Raw genomic sequence first — 20,058 nt, 5'->3', positions numbered from 1 at the left:
TGGTGGAGGTACTACTTTCAATACCAGATGAAGTGGAGGATGGGCGTGGCTGAATTTGACTCTGTTGTGCAATTACTGCACCACTACTTGAGGTAATGGCGGTCGAGCTGGATGGAGGTCCCTGCCGGCCCTTCTGACGAGACAATATGGAAGCTGTAGGTCGTGTTGGCGTAGTGGTTCCCTGTGTTGGTGGTGGTACCAGGGGTGCCACGCTGCACATATCCTGCACAGCAGCATTTTTGGATAGGCTAAAAATGTCTGTCTGCTGCATGCCCGCTGGGGCTGGAGTGATGACTGTGATGACTGGGTCGTCATTGCCAGACTGTTCATCAGCAGCAGAATACACCACTTCTACTTCTTGTTCGTCGTCATCATCCAATAGTGAAAGCCTTGCGGGAACCTTCCTTTTCGGCTTATCTACCTTTGTCGGCTCATGGCGTGCCTCCTTCTTAGACTGCATTGTTGGGTTCCAATCAAGATCTAGATATTCAGAAGGAAGGGGCTTGAAGAAGAACCTGTACTAGCCCTCCTTGACCTTTTTCTTGCTGGGGATCTGAAAGACAATGGCTCATCAGGAGGAGTGGTTGGCTTGGATGATACCTCCGCTTAAATCTCGATTTCCTGATGGGCCCCTACTTCTGGAGGAACAAGCATTGTGGGCAGTTGGGCCTCTCCATACGCCTCTCCATGCGCCTCTACTTGAGCCACTCCTTGCCCCACTCCTTGCGCCTCTCCTTGCGCCTCTCCTTGTTGCCTGTGGTTGTCGTTGCTGCTGTGGTTGAAGACTGGTCAGATGAGTTACAGCCTGCGTTGATTGGATGCTACTTTCTTGCGATGAGTCAACGCCAACATCACTGGTCGATGGTGATTGAGCAATTAAAGTGGCTGCCTCTGCCGCACTCATGGCCTTGGGACTAACTTGGTGTGGTGGCAGTAAGACCAATGAAGCTGAGGTGCTTCTCCCAGCTTGGTCCCCGGCAGACACCGCTGCTGCAGGCGTTGGTTTTCCCCCCAAAAAAGTGTCTGTGGTCAAACCAGTCTCCTTGGTAAGTGGCGTCACTTGCTTCTTCTTCTCCTTCTTACTGGCAGTGGCATTAGCAACTTTCTTGGTAGAGGAGCTACGGACACCTTTCTTTGGGGCCATCTTCTTCAGATGTCAGAACAGCATACCGCATTTGTATGAGTTGCAGAGTTGTCTGTGGCCAAACATGACGTCACGTGATGTTGTGCTGCACACACCGCAGCAGGACTTCTTCCTGGCACTGATGATGAATGATGAGGATGATTTGTGGTTCTCTTTGTGCACCTAAAAGCAAAGAAAGCCAGAGGAACATCAGTTAAATAAATGTTGCATATGTTGTGCTTCAATTCATATTTGCAACTAGGCATTTATTATTATTACAACACACCCAAAAACGGAAAGACCAAAAATTAAAATTGCAATTATTTCTAATCAAAAATGGATGTTTACATTAATAGAAGAGAGACCACAAAGAGAGAGTGTTTTCATGCACCACTGAGTACCCCTGGGCATAATGGATGAAAGCCGGGCATACTGGGTGCAGGCCTATGGCACAAAGCACACTGCCTGGCTTCAAAATGGCCCCATGACCCCACCCACATGGCCAGGACCTGCCTGGACCAGGCCTTAAAATGGCCCCCACACACAAGGCAAGGCCCCAACACCACCCCAAAAAATCGAAAAACACACAAAAATCACCACAATCCAATGCCATCCATGCCCTAAATGATATTTAAATTCAAGACACCCCACAGAAAGCCTTAGTCCATGCACCACTGAGTACCCCAGGGCATAATCGATGAAAGCAGGACAGACTGGGTGCAGGCCTATGGCACAAAGCACACTGCCTGGCTTCAAAATGGCCCCTTGACCCCCACCCACATGGCCAGGCCCTGTCTGGACCAGGATTTAAAATGGCCACCACCCACATAGCCAGGCCCCAACACCACCCCAAAAAATCTAAATACAAACAAACATCACCACAATCCAATGCCATCCATGCCCTAAATGATGTTTAAAATCAAGAGACCCCACAGAAAGCCTTATCCATGCACCACTGAGTACCCCTGGGCATAATGAATGAAAGCAGGGCAGACTGGGTGCAGGCCTATGGCACAAAGCACACTGCCTGGTTTCAAAATGGCCCCTAGACCCCCACCCACATGGCCAGGTCCTGCCTGGACCAGGCCTCGAAATGGTCCCACCCACACGGCAAGGCCCCAACAACACCCCAAAAAAATCGATAAACACACAAGAATCACCACAATCCAATGCCATCCATGCCCTAAATGATATTTAAATTCAATACACCCCACAGAAAGCCTTGGTCCATGCACCACTGAGTACCACTGGGCATAATGAATGAAAGCAGGGCAGACTGGGTGCAGGCCTATGGCACAAAGCACACTGCCTGGCTTCAAAATGGCCCCTTGACCACCACTGACTACCCCTGGGCCTACTGGCTAGAGTGGCTTTACACGCACCCCAAAATGAAAAAAAAATCCACATATAACAGTGAGCTATTAAATTCCATGGCATAAATGATACTTAAGTTCAACAAAACTCACAGAAACAGTTGTATCATGCACCCATGACTAACCCTGGGCCTACTGGATACTGTGCCCACCCACAATATATATTTTTTAAAGTTGTGAAAAAGTTTAAAATTTGTAGTTGCAGCAACTGCAATGCCCCAAACAACACCAACTTACTTGTAAAATCTCAAATCCAAAAGTAATCCAAAAGTGATCCAAACAAATAGTCCTCAAGTACAAATATCCAGCAGCAGCCTAAAAAAGTAATCTTTCCAGGTCCAGATCCAAATGAAAAGTGACCAGGACATGGACAAAGCACTGGGGGGACCTGCTGGACAGGAACAGGAAGTTGGAGACTCTGGGGCACTTCCTTCCTCCCAGCCCCCCAAAAATGGACACCTTGCACAAAAAAGTGCAGCCAAATGTCAATCTGAGGAGTTCTTCTGATCCAAATCATCATTTTCAGAAGGTTTATGCTGCCTGCGATAGATTTCTTGTGCAGAATTGAAATTTTTGCAAGTTCAGAAAAGCGAGCTGTTGGAAGTCAGCTTCGCCTCGCATCTACGTGTTTGCAATTGTTTACTCCTGCGATGCGTGATCGTGGGCCCTTATGATGTAGTCGCGTTCTCAAACTCTCGCAGTGCAAGATGGCGGGCCGCTATGACGTACTCGCGGTTGAAAAGTCTTGCGCAATCACGCAGCCAGATCCAAAATAGCACAGTGCACGCGAACCGGGAGGAAAAACAACTCGGTGAACTCAGAATCACGGTAAGTCAACGCTGCATGCGCGAGATTGTATTTTTGAAGCGCGACAAAGGAAAAAAATCCGCCAGCTTGCGAATTATGAATTTTTTAACAATTTTGCGCGATTCGCGGAACGCAAAATTGCCAAAAATTCGCAAATTCTGCGAGCTGAACGGATTTTCAGCCCACACTTATTTAAAGGTTTAAACTACAGCAATCAACTTACATTGGTAATCCTGATGTCGTGAAAAACATGTTTAAGTAACATGAGGTATACATAAAGAAAGTAGCACTAACAAAGAAAAATAAACTGCAAATGAACAAAATAATATTCCAATGGCTGTTATACCAGAGCAACCGTAGTAAATGTTATAGTAGCAAAATGGTACCGTAATTAAATCACCTCCACAACAACACCTTCGACCCTTAACTGGATCCCACTAATATTCCAACTCAACTTCCAACCACGGCCCATGAAGGAAACTTGACCTGCTGTCACCACTATCTTAATAGATGCTACCATGAAGACCATCCACTCGCGGACTCCATTTCACCCTTACCCCAACCACAGTTTCTCCAGAGGACACCAACTAATTAATGAAGCACAAACACCCATTCTCAATGCCTCCACCCACTCAACTACTTTCGTGGACATTTGAAAACATTCCACCGCCATGGCCCTACTCAAGAAACCATCTGCCATGCTTTCCAACAGCAGACCCATCTCCCTCCTACCATACCCGGCAAAGGTCTTAGAAAATTAATCAATGACCAGCTCAGCAACCACCAGCTCTTCGATGCTACACAGTTTGGATTCAGACTCAACCACAGTACAGAAACAGCACGCATTGCTACCACAGATGACATTAACACGATCATTGACAAATGAGACACATCAGACCTCCTTTTCCTGGACACGCAACAGTATCTGACATGTTTTCACACGATATCCTCATCTGGCACCTGCTCAAGATTGGCATCCATAGACGTACTCTTCACTGAATCTGTTCCTTCTCAATGGATAGCACACAAGCTGCCAGCCTACCACCTTACTCTTCAGAAATGCTCAAATTCATTTAAAGAATTCCTCAAGGTTAATCCCACTTAACTGCATACATTATCCCTATGGCAACTGTCATCCTTGTCCAAAACATCAACATGCTCTCCTATGCAACTCATAATACTCATCTGCAGTTTGTGACAGCCTGGAGTTTATGAATTATAATAATATTTAAACTAAATTACAATAGTGTAATTATATGCATAGCTTATGTGCATTTTTCATATCATACTTATAATTACATTTTATCCTTTCATCTCCTTTTGATCCTGTATGTTGTAGTTTCTTGTATATTTTTCTTATGCTACTTCAGTGTTTTTTTTGTGGTCTAGATCTGAAAAAACGTTTTTTTTAAATAAAATTATTTGTATCTTTATTTAGCTTTTATAATATTAAAATATTTTTTTGTAATGATTATGCATTTCAATTTTTTATGTTTTGTATTTTGAGAGTTTTTTCTACATTTTAGTATAAAATAGTAGAATGTATATCTAGAAGATCAATTCCCTCCTTACAACCACACAATATGTTTCTTGAGTAAGCAATCCCAGCAGTGATCAATTCAGACTTGTATTAGGAGGGTACCAAATACTCAATACCAGAAGAAACGCATTATACTGTGAGAGGGTATAGCATTCCATTTGGAGAGCAATTAGTTGCTACAGAATACTTATTGAGAAATAACAAGTATTATTACCAATAGATGCTAATTGTTTTAAGGAACATTTGCTCACTTGTGTGTCCACTCCAACCTAAATGTCTTGTTCTTCTTGACTTGTCTCTCATCAATAGCATATTTAATCTTTCTATTCTATGTTTAAGGTCACAAAATAAAGATTTGTTTCCAAGGATATGATTATCCTTAGATTTGATACAAGATTACCTTATGAATATGTTTTCCTTTTATGAAAAAATATTAAGAGCGTTTTATACACAGTACTTTCATCACCATCATGTGTAAAGATAATAGGAAGCACTGATAATTGTGACATTATAAAGATGAGACAAATTATCCTGAATTGGATTTTATGGTTCAGAATCCTTTTATTGGTATCCAATCTAACAAATACTCTAACCTATATTCAGAGGATGGTGAAGCAGATGTATGAGGGGGACAGAGGGGTGGGGTAGAGGGAGAGGTGGGAATGGGGGGAAATTGAAGAAGAAGTGGTCTGTGAGTCAAGTGAGCTAGGGCGACAGTTCAGAAAGCATGAATTAGGTCCAAGCCATCGGTGTGTTGGCACTTGCCTCCTTTTAAGCAGAGCACCTGAAAGTAGCAGGGAAAGTGAGTTCTCAATATTCTTGTGCCAGAAATGTAGGGACGTCCCAACATTTGTCGAAGCGTGGCTTCGCTCAGTCAAGGGAGGCCGTGAGTTTCTCTATTTCCACTGTATCCCATAGTTTATGTAGCCTGTGTAAGTGAATTGGTGTGGCATTCATGACCAATTTTGATGTGACAACTTGTCTGGTCGCTGTGAGGTCCATCGTTATGCTTTCCCCTGTCCGAGCAAAGTTTATGAGTCAGCTGGTTCGAAAGATCTAGTAACATGCAGCTAGGGATTCGGAGGATGTCAGTCTCAAAAACTTTGTAAATATCGCTGAGCACTATCTCTGTTGAAGTGTTTTTTTTATAAAGGAATGTCGCAAGTCACCAATACTTCTCTGACTATGTAAAGAAACAAGCCCCAGATGATTGATTTTATAAGGACTTTCAATTCCAAGATGAATTAATATGTCCTGTTTTCGCATAAGGCATTTTAACGGGGGGATTCTAGAGAAGATACGTATTTTGACTTGTGGAAAAGCACCATCACCATCTTTTTTAAATTTCCTTATTTATGAATTGATTTATTTCAAATATGATTTTTCCGGAGTCGTTTGTTATGATAAGGAATCAGGAAATGTAAATACAGCTCAACTCCAGTCAGTATTCACCGTCACCCACCCCAACAACAATTATGCATGCGAGGCATCAGCTGCAAGGGGAGTGAAAGCAGTGGGAAACCTGATTCCCACTGCCCAAAGACCTCCACATCAGCAGCACTAGACGTGCACGTGTCAGAATACCTAAGGCAAGAGAGCAGGCGGTTATTGATTGCTGTGATGTTCCACTTGTGCCAGGCTGTGCTCTTGTCTACATCTGTTTCTTCAGCAAAAACATTTCTTGTACTTTATGGTGGTTGACAGGTAACGAGAGAGAGTGAGTCAAGAGGCACAGGTTGCAGCGTGTAATTGCAGGGCCAGCAACAGTTACGGGCCTGCAGAATCTCCCACTGACAACACAATGTCTTATGCTTTTTCTTTTTTCACTTAAACAGAAAGGATATAGAATCTAGGGGCATATTTCCAAGCAATAGCCATAATTATCGCTATTGCTTGGTTAGAGCCAAAAATTTAGCGCTGAGCTGCGGCGATTTTTACCGCAAGTAAACCTTGGTATTACCAAGGTTTATCACAAATGCAATAAAAATCGCCGCTATTCATGAATATCGCTGAAAAGTCAGCGATAGTAATGCATTACCGAGCTAATGCTCTTAGCCATGTTATCCACCTCCCATTGGATAACATGGCTAAGAACTGCTCAGGGTAGGTGTTAGCTTTTGGAGATATTCGCGCTTAGCGCAAATATCTCCAAAAGTTGGTAATAGGAGATAGCGATGTTAGCGACTGTTTTCAGTCTCTAACATCTTGGCACGCCCACTTTGCATGTCATTAGTGAAAAATATCACTGACATGCAAAGTGGGGCCCAAGATGGTCGCTATCTCCTACTAGCTGTCGCTAACTGGTGTTAGCGACAGCTAGGTAATAGGGAGATAATTTTATCTCCGCTTTCTTGGCTTTTAAAGCCAAAAAGCGTAGATAAACCCCTTGATAATATGCCCCCTAGTATTGTGTCTTACCTATGTCATTGTTGCGTGCTTTACTTCGTTTCCCGACATTTCTATCATTTTCCCGTTTCTCTGCAACCTTCATAAACCCCTTTCTTTATTGCTCAAACCTTTGTTTGGTTATAGTTTAATCATTCAGACAGCATGTCACTTTTTGATTGCCGGGGGAGTACTTTTGTCTTATAGACTTGTGTGTAATTATTGCTTAAACCTGAATCATTTTGTGTCATCGGAATCTGCCATTCAATTATGTTTTTTTAGTTCAAAGAAAGCAATCAGATGTTTTTGATTTTTGAACTTACGACAGAGCTTTGAAGATACTTCATTCAAACTCACTTCAATCATCAGTTGTGGAGTATAGTGGTAAAAGATAGATGCTTGTAGTCACTTGGCACATCTGTGCTGGCGTTTTAACATGCGTCTGAACCAAAAAAGTGACAAGGAACTGAAATGGAATTCTAATGATTGTTTCAATTATTTTGCAATTCTCTTATCATAAAAATGTACATTTCATACATGTTCTTATTTACTTCGATCTATTTCTTTACTTTTCTCCATTGTTTGAGGATCTCTGAATACGGTTCACATTTATTCAAGATTAAGGAACTCAGGGGCATATTATCAAGGGGATTTATCTCCGCTTTTTGGCTTTAAAAGCCCAGAAAGCGGAGATAAAATTATCTCCCTATTACCTAGCTGTCGCTAACACCAGTTAGCGACAGCTAGTAGGAGATAGCGACCATCTTGGGCCCCACTTAGCATGTCAGGGATATTTATCACTAATGACATGCAAAGTGGGCGTACCAAGAGTCGCTAACATCGCTATCTCCTATTACCAACTTTTGGAGATATTTGCGCTAAGCGCGAATATCTCCAAAAGCTAACACCTGTCCTGAGCAGTTCTTAGCCATGTTATCCAATGGGTGGTGGATAACATGGCTAAGAGCATTAGCTCGGTAATGCATGAATATCGCTGACTTTTCAGCGATATTCATGCATTGCGGCCGATTTTTATTGCATTTGCAATAAACCTTGGTAATACCAAGGTTTATCTGCGATAAAAACCGCCGCAGCTCTGCGGTAAAATTTTGTCTCTAACCAAGCAATAGCAATAATTATCGCTATTGCTTGGTAATATGCCCCAATAATCGAAATCAGAACACAGTGCACACGTGCGTGTGTGTGAGTAAGTGTGCGTGAACATGAACTCTGAAATCCCTTACATCCAAGCCACTGATGCAACAGGGTCTCAGTTCAGTAAAGACTACTGTAGACATGAGAGTACCACCTTTGCAGAGTGACATTTCCTCCTCCTGTGTACAGAGGTTTCTCTCCCATAGCTGGTGTACACGTTTATTGATTTATGAATCACTTCTGTAGCAATAAAGTGGGGCTGATTCCATCCTGGTGTATCCACCCCTACTACCGCGGTAATAGACCACCACTATTTTCTATTTCAGTCCAATGACCCGAAAGGTCCGACATATATGTCATATCACGTCTTATTTCTGGATTTTATGTTATGTTCCCTCTGTGAATGGACAAGAAAGGAATGTAAGGAACTCAGGGTTGGAGCCACAAAACAAATGGTATTCATGCAGGCATAGCAAATAACAATGTGAAGTGAAGGCATCCTGGATGAATGTACCATCAATCCAATCAATGTGGAGGCTTCCAGGGTGACTTTCCACGCAGTCACATGGAGGTAAGAAGGACTTGCGCACCCTTCCTGGAATTACTCACTGCCATTTATTACTTTTTAATAATTGGCGGTAAGATATCAAGTGTGGTTGATTTCTGCAAATCCATCATGCATTTTTGATTTAGCTCTAGTGGTTCAAGTTCAAGTTCAGTAATTTGTATAGCGCGCTACTCACCCAGAGGGTCTCAAGGCGCTTGAGTGAGGGTGGGTGCGTTAGTGCATCATTTATCGAATAGCCAGGTTTTTAGCTGCTTTCTGAAAGAGAGGTGGTTCTGTGTGAGGCGGAGGTGAGTGGGGAGGGAATTCCAGGTTTTGGCCGCTAAACAGGAGAAAGATCTTCCTCCCATGGTGGATCTATTGAATTGTTCTAAATTTAAATTGAGAGATCATTACATGACAGCAAAAAAAAAGTATGTTCAATGGTAACATTGCAACCAAACAAAGGACTTGAATCATATAAATAGAGCCAAGACGATATAGTCCATTACGACAGACACACATATCTAGGTTGACCATTTGAATTCAAAGCCAATATTTCTCTACTTTTATCTTTGCTGACTATACTCAAATAATTCAACAAATGCAATCATGGCTTATAAATGAATGTTAAGATTTACACCACTGTGTCTTCTGTGAATGGACGGTTGAAAACATAAATTATTCTTTTATTGTATCAAAAGAAGAAATTAGTGTATTTAGATTCACCATGAACTAGAGAATAATTCATTTTTCCCAGTAAAACCTCGATCACTGATGACATTATCATTAAGCCCGTTTTTCAGTGGTTTCCAAGTTAAGCAATCTTTTTTCTTTGAACTCCTTTCTTCGTTGAACTCCTTTCTGCACACTAGTAAAGGGCCTCTTCTATATAGTAACAAGATAAATATTGCTTATTCTATTGTTGAAAAAATCTATTGTTTTGGGCGGAGACATTCTGAAGCTATGCAGATTCGGCTGATCACAAAAAAGAATAATGGGCTGCTGTCAATATCATCATTTCCTAATACAATTATGTATTGCCTTGGTGAATTTTGAATTACAATCTCTGCCCCAATGTAGGCATATTTATTCTTCCAATATTGAAGTAAAATTGTGCATGATGCAAACATAAGAACTATACGACTTCTAGCTTCCCACCGAGAGAACAATGAGGGGTGTCCCTGTGGTTCCATCTACATTGCAAAGCTGGGGTGTAGTACCTTTTTAAACGTGTTTACTAATATTTGGTGGGAGTAACTTCAGACAACCTAGCATTATACATTCTGGAAAATTAACTTTTTCCACACTTATGTTTAGGAATTCTTATACCTGGCATCTTTAGGCATGGGTTTTCCTGTCTTTTAGCTTGTGACCTGCTGGTTATGACTGTGTCATGAACTTTGTTTTTACTGGTTTTAGGACTCAGGGTACTTTACCACTGCTGACCATTACCAGTATTTTGAAATATAATGGCATTTGGTTCGTCCATGATTGGTATATTCGATTTACTGGTAAATCCCTAGTATAGTGCACTAAATGTGCCCAGGGCCTGTAACTCAAATGCACCTAGTGGGCCTGCTGCACTGACTGTGCCACCCACATGTGTAGCCCTTAAAACCTGTCTCAGGCCTGTCACTGCAGAGCCTGTGTAAGCAGTTTAAAAAGCTATATCGATCTGGCAAGTTTACCTGCTTGCTAGGCCCAAACCTTCCCTTTTATTACTTGGAATGCACCCCTAAGGAAGGCTCTTGGTAGCCCCAGAGCAGAATGCAATGTAGTTAAAAGGTAGGACTTGTACCTTGGGATTTACATCTCCTTGTACTGAAAAACTGCTGAATTCGTTGTTCACTACAGCAATGCCTATCTCCCCCATAGGTTAGCATTGGAGCTGCCTTGTAACACTGTACAAGTGTAACTTCCTATTCGGAGCATATAGAAAACTGGAGTTTAGGGTCTATGGACTCACACATTTAAAAACACATCTTTTAGTGAAGTTGGTTTTTAGATTGCAGGTCTGAAAAATGCCACTTCATTGCTTTCAAGAGCCGAGGCCTCCCACCAGCAATGGAAGCATCACCTCCTCTACGCACCACATCTCCCCTGAATGTCGGAGCAACAATCTTGCACAGCCTTGAGAAACCAACGCATTACCTGCATCCTTGATACCTCACCTCCTCTGCGCCTGACATCATCTTCAATTTCCGATGCATGCTAGGTACTGTCAACAGGTCTGCATGACTCCTGTATGTGGCCCGGTCTCCATTGTGGTTGGACTTAACTTTTTGATTTGTCCCGGTCAAGCGCAACTGGATAGCCCCAGTGGAATGTATTTACTTCTAAGCAATGTATTTTGTTTTATTCTTGTAAAATTGTTGACTTCTGTATGTTGACTTTTTTCAGTTTGGTCTTGTTTTACACGGATAAATATCAGCGCCCATGGAATCCCTCCCTTGAACAGAATAAGGCAATGCAGCAATTTTAACTGCATTATATTACTCCATATTTGTGAAGCCTTTCAAAGCCACATAAAGGGGCTTTGCATGGCTTCATAAATATGACTTGGGGCTTTCCGTGATGCATGTATAACATTGCATGGTGCAAACATGATGCAAAGTCCGAGAAAAAATGTCCCTAAACATATACGTTGACTGTCGGACCGCCATTTGTATGACTCTGCCCATCGAGACTTCACCCTCTTCCACTGCTAAATCCTGAGCCCAATTTGTGGGTACTGGGAGAAATTTCTCAATCTTCAGCACTGTTTCTCTATTACAATATTTAATATATCTTGGTCCTCGAATTCAAGAATAAGAGAGATCGACATAAAGTTGAACACCAGTCAAAACAATACTTTCAGAGGACAGCATTTCTGATTATGCTCTTTCGAGAAAAAAGATGGGCATTTGACAATTGACGTGCTTGCTCTGAGCGAGGGTGTTTTTGTACACTCGGGGCCTCATTTATGAAAAGTGACGCATCGCTGCGTGAAAACAGCGATGCGTCACTTTTCACTGCGCCCTCCTTGCGACATTCCTGATGCGTCATATTTAATGTATGACGCATCATGTCGCAAGGAGTTACAGATACGTCAATATTTCTAACGTATCTGTAAGCGCAAAAGTGACGCATTGCTGGAGTGTGTCACAAAAGTGACGCAACTCCAGCAATGCGTCCTTTAGCATGGGGAAAGCCCCATGTGAAAGGGCTTGCGTCAGTCTTACGCCTGCTGTGAGGCAGGCGCAAGATTTTGACGCAACAGCGTCCTAAAAGTGACGCAGTGAAATCTCACAGATTTCACTGCGTCACTATTACGAGGCTTTTTGCGGGGGAACGCCCCCTCTGCATACATTATACCTGACGCAGGTATAATGTGGCGCAGGGGTTTAAAAAGTGACGCATCTACCTAGATGCGTCACTTTTTAAATATGGCGCAACAGGGCGCATTTTTTACACCGCTGGTGCATCACAGAAAGGGATGCACCGGCGGCGCAAAACTGACGCAAGGCCTTCATAAATAAGGCCCCCGGATATAATCAGATGCCTCCCTTTTTGTTCTTCTTCGCTACCAGAAGTGAACCGTGAAACATGTTTAGGCACGTTGATAACTTCAGCCATTTCAGAAAAGAAAACGGGCATATTTTACGATAATAAGTTTGTAGTGTCATTTGTAGATTATGTCCTAAAACTTTGTTTTTCACGCATGCTGTTGGCTCGCCACTGTCTAGGGAATTGCTATATTCTTCTTCTTCATTCTTGCAAGATTGTTGTTTTCATTTACATCACCGATCTCTTATCTCCCACATTCATCAGCATCTACAGACTGCTCCAGTGCTCTTTTGGGACTCAGGCCTATGCTTTTAGTTCCCTTTGCTATCCTATCACCTACCCTTAATGAAACGGCTGCTGCACCAATGCATAGGTCCGAGACCCCCCCCCCCCCTCAATAGTTGCATGTCAGATATCATCTGACATAAATATTGTGTCGTAAATATCCTTGTCAAAAATATGGTTTGGCTCTGAACCTATTTCTATTATTAACTTTAATGGGACAATGTATTTGTAGATAAAAATTTTGGGCACAGTAGTTATGTAACAGAACATTCTTACTAAAATATTGTACCATACACTCTAGACCCTTCCGTCTGTTGCTGCTGTCGAAGACAGTGGATACCAGCCGCCAAGGAGAAAATGAAATAGGAACGACAGGCTGAAAGGAATGCAAAACAAGTTGTGTTTCGATAGTATCTGTCACCATCCTACATGTCCAGCCCTCGAAATCATCCATCTTTACTGGCAGTTCTTTTAACTGCCCTTGAGAGGTTGGACAGAAGCTGTGATTCTGCATAGATTGTTAAAGTGCATGAATCTTCTGTTCAAGTGGTGCGAGGCACAATCACAACGCGACAATCTGCCTTCATATGCATTATCAGACAAACACATCTACACATATTTAAGCCTTTAAAAGTTAGCCAGCTAAAACAACATTTCTGTGGGACATTATCCTTTATCCAATAAATGAAAATCAGCAAAATCTGAATTTACTTGTCCAGATAGAAAATATCACTATCATCACAAATGTTCTAAATATTTCGATTAATTTGAATATAATCAGGAAATGGAAGTGCGAGCAGTTGTAGATGAATGGCATATTTCCTTCTAGTTTCTCTTTTCTCAAGTCATAGAGATGACGAGTTTCATAAGTATAGTCAACTAAGGTGTACTATTTGGAGTAATACATTTTCCATTCCATGAAGTTATATTGACTCGTGACTAGTAAGATAACCGTAGTGTTTTGTAAAATTAATCTATTTATTATTCAAATACATTTGTAGTAACTTTGTCTTGCATCTAAATTCTTCATACAGTATTACTAGTGTTGTACAATTAAAGGTATTCATTTTTTTAGTCAGGAGGATCCTATTACTCTAAATTAAGCATGGGTTGAAAATTTGTTCCGCTCACAGAATTTGCAAATTTTTGGCAATTTCGCGGTCCGGGAATCGCACGAAATTGGCAAACAATTCGTGAGTTGGCAATTTTTTTTTGCTTGGTCGCACTTCAAAAATACAATCTCGCGCATGTGGTGTTGACTTACCGTGATTCTGAGTTTGCTGAGTTGTTTTCGTCCCGGTTTGCGTGCGCTGTGCCATTTTGGATCTGGCTGCGTTATCGCGTGAGACTTTTTGACCTCGACTACGTCATGGAGTCCCGCCATCTTGCACTGCGAGACATTGGGAACACGAATACGTCATAAGGGCCCGCGATCACGCATCGCAAGAGTAAACAATAGCGAATACGTAGATGCGACACACAGCTGACATCTGGCGGGAAATTTTAACAGCTCCCTTTCCCAAAGTCGCAAAAATTGCAATTCTGCACAAGAAATCTATCACTGGCAGCATAAACCTTCTAAAAATGATGATTTGGATCAGAATAACTCCTCAGATTGACATTTGGCTGCACTTTTTTGTGCAAGGAGTCCATTTTTTGGGAGGTGGGAGGAAGGAAGTGCCCCAGAGTCTCCAACTTCTAGTTCCTGTCCAGCAGAAACCTCCCAGCACTTTGTCCATGTCCTGGTCACTTTTCATTTGGATCTGGAGCTGGAAGGATTAATCTTTGTGGCTGCTGCTGGATATTTGTATTTGAGGACTTTTGTTTGGATCACTTTTTGAGATTTTACAAGTAAGTTGGTGTTGTTTGTTTGGGTCATTGCAGTTGCTGCAACTACAATTTATAAACTTTTACACAACTTTAAACTGGCCATGTGGGTGGGCGCCATTTTGATGCCTGGTCCAGGGCCTGGCCATGTGGGTAGGGGTCTAGGGGCCATTTTGAAGCCAGCCAGTGTGCTTTGTGCCATAGGCCTGCTCCAAGTCTGCCTTGCTTTCATCCATTATGCCCAGGGGTACTCAGTGGTGCATGGACCAAGTCTTTCTGTGAGGTCTCTTGAATTTAAACATCATTTAGTGCTTGGATGGCATTGTTTGGGGTGATGTTTGTGTGTATTTCGATTTTTTGGGTGTTGCTGGGGCCTGGTCCAGGCCCTGGCCATGTGGGTGGGGGGATATGCCAGGCAGTTTTTGCCATAGGCCGGCAAGCTTGCGGGCCAGTAGGTCTAGGGTTATGAATGGGTGCATGAAACAACTCTCTCTGTATGGTCTCTCTTCTATTGATTTAAACATCCATTTTTGATTAGAATTGCAATTTTTATTTTGGGTCTTTTCTTTTTTGGGTATGTTGTGTTAATAATAGTAATAGCCTAGTTGCAATAGTATTAATTGAAACACGACATATGCAACATTTATTTAACTGATGTTACTCTGGCTTCTTTGCTTTTAGGTGCACAAAGACTGAGAACCAGGAATCATCCTCATCCTCATCACTTGTTGTAGTGCCAGGAAGAAGTCCTGCTGCAGTGTGTGCACAACATCGCGTGACGTCATGTGTGGCCACAGACAACTCTGCAACTCGTGCAACTGCGTCCTGCTGTTCTGACATCTGAAGAAGATGGGCCCAAAGAAAGGTGGCCGTAGCTTGTCTACCAAGAAAGTTGCCAGTGCCACTGAAAGTAAGAAGGAGCAGAAGAAGCAAGTGGCACCACTTACCAAGGAGACTGGTGTGCCGACCAACACTTTTTTGGGGGAAAAAAAACTAAGCCTGCAGCAGCGGTGTCCACCGGGGACCAAGCTGGGAGCAGCACCTCCGCTTCATTGGTTTCAGTGCCACCACGCCAAGTTAGGCCCAAGCCCATGAGTGCCGCAGAGGCAGCCACTTTAATTGCTCTTTCACCATCGACCAGTGGTGTTGGTGTTGACTCATCGCAAAGTAGCATCCAATCAACGCAGGGTGTAACTCATCTGACGAGTGTTCAACCACAGCCGCAACGACAGCCACAGGTGCAACAAGTAGAGGCGCAAGGAGAGGCACAAGGAGAGGGGCAAGGAGAGGCACAAGGAGAGGCACAAGGAGAGGCACAACTGCCCACAATACTTTTTCCTCCAGAAGTAGCGGCACATGAGGAAATCGAGATTCATGCGGAGGTATCAGCCAAGCAAGCCACTCCTGATGATCCATTGCCTTCCAGATCCCCAGCAAGGAAAAGGAGGGCTAGTACAACTTCTTCTTCAAGCCCCCTTCCTTCTGATGATATAGACCTTGATTGGTACCCACCAATTCAGTCTGAGAGGGGGGCACGCCATGAGCCGACAAAGCTGGGTAAAAGGAAGGTTCCGGCAAGGCTTTCAGTTATGGGTGATGATGAGTCCGACAAAGAAGAAGTAGAAGTGGTGTATTCTGCTGCTGATTAAGAGTCTATGATGACCCAGTCATCACAGTCATCACTCCAGCCCCTGTGCGTATGCAGCAGACAGACATTTTTACCCTATCCCGAAATGCTGCGCGGGTGGCTTGGCAATGGTACCACCACCAACACAGGTAACAATTACACCAACACAACCTACAGCTTCCATATTTTCTCTTCAGAAGAGTCGGCAGCGACCTACATCCATATCCACCTCCATTACCTCAAGTAGTGGTACTGTAATTGCACAACAGAGCCAAATTCCGCCACGCCCATCCTCCACTTCATCTGGCATTGAAAGTGGCACCTCCACCACCTCCAGAAATCTCAACTCCCCAGTTTGGGACTTCTTTAGTATTAGCAAAAAGGCAGAAAACCAAGTTATTTGTTCGATTTGCAAACAAGTAGTTACTCGGGGTAAGCTTGGTACCAACTATGATACCGGAGGCCAGAGAGGTCATCTCCAAAAACATCACAGCATCCAGTGGGAGGCACACACAAGTAACATCTGGAAAGCCAAAAGTACAAATCCAAATGTAGCCATTGATATTGCATCTGATGATGAGGAGCTGTTCTTGCAGGGGGGAGGTGAAGAAGCGAGTGACATTTTTTCTGGTACACACAGTACCCCTGGCAGTAGCACTGCAGTGGTAGCGCCCACACCCCCTACCCCAGCAACATCTAGGAGGCACAGTAAGAGTCTGGTAGAGACACCAATGTGAAAAAGTACATCAATGAGCCTAACTGGGTTGAAGAAGTCTGGATCATCATCACATATGAAAACGGTCCAGACCGCCATTAAAAGCATGTTTTGGTTGGAGGCGCCATTTGAACGCAACCACCCAACTGTGTCTGTATAATGCGATGCTGGCTAAAATGTAAGCGCTGGACCTTCTCCCTTTTTCTTTCGTGGAAGGGATGGGTTTTTTAGAATTTTTGCAACAGTCTGCCCTAAATGAAAGGTTCCTAGCCGGTCCAATTTTGCCAGAGTTGCGGTTCCAGCATTACATCAAGATGTGCTGGACATGATTGGGGCAGCTTTGCAGAAGAGTGCTGTTCACACTATCCACCTAAATAACAACAAAAGAGTGTCCCTTTTGTAGGAGGGATAGGAATATGCACGGAGCACAAGGAGTCAACAAAAGCCCATTTGGTTTGTTTGTAAAGCCCTCACTCACCGACCTGGTCGGTGACTTGCTTCATCATCGGGCCCCACCGGGTGTGACCGAATGTCACCCCGGTGTGCTGCGATGCCAGAATTACTGCGGAGCTGGTCTTGTGAGGAAGGAGGGGCTATGTGATAGGTGACGTGAATAGTGTCAGAAGTGGTGGTTTAAAATTGCCTTAGATGTATCAAAAATTATTTAATAGGTGATCATCAAGGACAAGAGTTAAAAAATGTGATGGTGAACAAGGCCAACTAATTGGATGGTCTTGCACCAATAACATTAAGTGAAAGTGTGGTTGGTCAACATGTTTCAGCCGATAAGGTATATTGACCTGGCATTCGTCAAGACCTATGGTGTGAACCCCGGCGGTCTAGGCACGCTAAGGCCCATCCGCACGTGGGTCGTGAAAGTGAAAAATTACGTCTGTGAAGTAAAACAGGAGGAGGGCTCCACCAGCCGAGGCGGGGAGCAAACAACCTCAAGTCTCTGAAATTCAGAAACAAAAAATTAAAACCTGTGGAGATAAAAGTACAGACAAACATACAAAGAGACAAACGAGGAAATTAAAATCATTTGTCAGATGGCTCATAGTATTTACAGCCTGTGACTTGTGCTCAGAGTGCCAGGGGGTGTACGAATCATACATACTAGCAGAGGTGCGTGACTCTGCATGTGGTCTAGACTCAAAGGACTATCACTAAGTCTTTAGTAGTGACTGTACAGTCTCACATGTGGACTATTAGACTTGCTAACAGTGCAAGTGAGCATCGGGGATTGTGAAGGTGATGGAGTTGGCAACTAGCAGTGTGATGGACATACACACTCAACTCTGTCACACGGGCGATCAATGGGCCAAAGGCCGGTGACCACTCAACAAAAGAATGGCCCATTGATCGCCCGTGTGACAGAGTTGAGTGTGTATGTCCATCACACTGCTAGTTGCCAACTCCATCACCTTCACAATCCCCGATGCTCACTTGCACTGTTAGCAAGTCTAATAGTCCACATGTGAGACTGTACAGTCACTACTAAAGACTTAGTGATAGTCCTTTGAGTCTAGACCACATGCAGAGTCACGCACCTCTGCTAGTATGTATGATTCGTACACCCCCTGGCACTCTGAGCACAAGTCACAGGCTGTAAATACTATGAGCCATCTGACAAATGATTTTAATTTCCTCGTTTGTCTCTTTGTATGTTTGTCTGTACTTTTATCTCCACAGGTTTTAATTTTTTGTTTCTGAATTTCAGAGACTTGAGGTTGTTTGCTCCCCGCCTCGGCTGGTGGAGCCCTCCTCCTGTTTTACTTCACAGACGTAATTTTTCACTTTCACGACCCACGTGCGGAGGGGCCTTAGCGTGCCTAGACCGCCGGGGTTCACACCATAGGTCCTGACGAATGCCAGGTCAATATACCTTATCGGCTGAAACATGTTGACCAACCACACTTTCACTTAATGTTATTGGTGCAAGACCGTCCAATTAGTTGGCCTTGTTCACCATCACATTTTTTAACTCTTGTCCTTGATGATCACCTATTAAATAATTTTTGATACATCTAAGGCAATTTTAAACCACCACTTCTGACACTATTCACGTCACCTATCACATAGCCCCTCCTTCCTCACAAGACCAGCTCCGCAGTAATTCTGGCGTCGCAGCACACCGGGGTGACATTCGGTCACACCCGGTGGGGCCCGATGATGAAGCAAGTCACCGACCAGGTCGGTGAGTGAGGGCTTTACAAACAAACCAAATGGGCTTTTGTTGACTCCTTGTGCTCCGTGCATATTCCTATCCCTCCTACAAAAGGGACACTCTTTTGTTGTTATTTTGTTGTAAATCCCTGGGGACTAAGAGTGTCCGCGCCTCTCCCTATCTCTCTTTTTGTTGTTAAACACACTATCCACCTGACAACAGACATGTGGACCAGTTGTCAAGCTGTTGATTGCATGTGCATCACTGCACACTGGATCTCTTTTGCGGGGGTTAGAGAGAAGATAGCTGCAGGTGTTGACAGTGTCACAATTTTTCAAGCTACTCGGAAACATTCAATAGTAGCCATGTTTACCATGGAGAAATCTCATACTGCAGTAAACATTTTGGAGGAGATTAACAGTAAGGTCTTTCACTGGCTGCAGCCAAGAAGGCACATGATTGGTAGGTTTCCATGGATAATGGCAGTATTATAGTTAAGGCCATGTCTGATGGTGGCTATTTCAGAGTGCTGTGTTTGGCGCACAGCATTAACATTATTGTTCAAGATTTCTTGAAAAAAACCCACAGTCAGCAAGTTACTGACCACCTGCCGAAGAATCTGCACACATTTCAGCCATTCTTTTAAGGCCCGAAAGCAGTTGAGAATCATTCAACGTGACTGTAGAGTGCCAGTCAGAGGACTCATCCAGGAGGTGGCAACACGTTGGAACTCAACCTTCTACATGATTGAGCGACTGTTTGAGCAGTACTTGGTAATCAATGAGTATGTCTTTCACGCACCAGGTGCTTCTATGGAAGACATGAGGCTAGAGGTGGAGGAATGGGACCTAGTTAAAAGCCTGACAGACATGGTTTTTCCTTTTGAGGTCTTCAAGTGTAAAGTCAGGGGGAGGACTTTACTTTGGGCAAAGCTTTCCCATTGTTGTGCATGCTAGAGTAC

This window comes from Lissotriton vulgaris, chromosome 4_1, assembly GCF_964263255.1.
Source record: "Lissotriton vulgaris chromosome 4_1, aLisVul1.2, whole genome shotgun sequence".
Lineage (NCBI taxonomy): Eukaryota > Metazoa > Chordata > Amphibia > Caudata > Salamandridae > Lissotriton > Lissotriton vulgaris.
This window is presented reverse-complemented; position numbering follows the sequence as displayed.